At 51.4% G+C, this 1,599-nt stretch overlaps 1 pseudogene; it reads right to left on the reverse strand.

The window, feature by feature from the left end:
- Window positions 1-235: 235 nt before the first annotated feature.
- On the reverse strand, window positions 236-1,142 carry LOC102858091 (annotated as a pseudogene).
- Between the last annotated feature and the right edge of the window lie 457 nt (window positions 1,143-1,599).

Consider the following 1,599-nt stretch of genomic DNA (forward strand, 5'->3'; position numbering starts at 1 on the left):
CCATTGTAGAGGTGGCTAACACTGGACGCTTATCCATTAAGCCGCTTGTCAACAGCAGTGAGGTTTGAACTGAACTTCCGCCAAGGGCTGCTGTGTGTCAGTGGCTCCTAGAGGTGGCCTCCTCGGCCATCTGCATCCACAGCCCTCTGGCAGGAGCCTGCGCCACAGCAGTAATTGGCGGCAGGGCCAGCCGGTCTTGCTTGGGGTGCACAGGGATGCAAGCGTAGTGCAGCCATTATGTGGTCTTCCGGAAACCTTTCAGAATTGGGTAGATGTTCTCAAAAGCCTCGTAGATCTCCGCTCTGACTTTAGCACCTGTTAATGCAACTTTTCCAGAAACAAAAAATAAGAACGATCCTGGGCTTGGGCTTGATCATCCTATAAATTAAACCTGGGAACCATTCTGGCTCATAGCTGCTGAACTGCTTGTTGGTGGGTGACTACGAGGCCTTCTAGGCAGATGGCGAACTTCACCTCGCCGCTTCCCACCATGTTCTGGATCTTGAAGTCCAGAAACTTGGCAGGGAAATCCAGCTTCTGCACGACCCTGGCATACTTCCTTGCCACTAGCCAGGACTGCTCTTCACTCTTGGCACCAGTGCACACCATCTTCCCGGAGCTGAAGATCAGCTCTGCGGTCCGTGTTTCTTATTCTCATAACCACAGCAGCAAACCGCTTGGGGTTATACTCAGCACTTCGGGCACGAAGTGCAAGGGTCTGTAGGTCAAGTTTACAACCAAGATTTACCGTGGAGACCATATTTTGCAGCTGGGGTACAATTCCAGAGTTCTCGGAAGCTGGTGTGGCGGGAGTAATAGGGGTCATGGGCGACATTGGGGATGGGTGCAGGGGGGTAGAGCCTGGCAGAGTCTGAGAGTGGAAGAGCTGGGGTCTTTGTCTTGTGGCCCCTGTGGGCGCCGGCTGGGATGTGGACTGCTGGGCTGTCGCGCCACTGCTTGCTGCTGTTGTTGCTGCTGCTGTCGCTTCTCCAAGTCAGGCTGTTGGTGCTCTGGATGGGCTGTGGTGTCAGGCCAGTGCCATATGGCATCATGGGACTGAAAATAGGGATCCCACGGGTCAGTGCACCCTGTGGGGAGGCCAGGCCCTGGGTGTATGGTGGGAGGCTGTTGTTTTGATCCATGGTGCTCTGTTCTTGAAGGACCAAAGCACCTGCCAGTATCACTCTCAGCACTTAGTCTTCTCCCAAGAGCATCACCAGAGTAGTCGTAACAACTTCTCTCTCTGGGTTATCTTCACACATACCACAAGGTGATGCTGCTCTGAAACTCCTGAGGGGACCATCCGCACAAAACAAAGGCCAGCTATGACCCCCAGCCTAGCCCCCCACTCAGCATTTCTTTTTTAAAAAAATTTTTTATATTTATTGTATTATTGTTACATGTACCGTCAAATCAGATCTGACTGGTACAGGAGGAGATTGCCCCCTCCTTCTCCAGCAGAGGATCTGGTGGATTTGAACCGCGAACGATTGAATTTTGTACAATCAATGACTTATTCATTGCAAATACATTTTATAAGAGACACAAACGCAGGTTATACACATGGACTTCACCTGATGGTATGCATAGGAATCAGAT

This window comes from Elephantulus edwardii, unplaced genomic scaffold (assembly GCF_000299155.1).
Source record: "Elephantulus edwardii isolate Elephantulus edwardi_28Jun2011 unplaced genomic scaffold, EleEdw1.0 scaffold00617, whole genome shotgun sequence".
Classification (NCBI taxonomy): domain Eukaryota; kingdom Metazoa; phylum Chordata; class Mammalia; order Macroscelidea; family Macroscelididae; genus Elephantulus; species Elephantulus edwardii.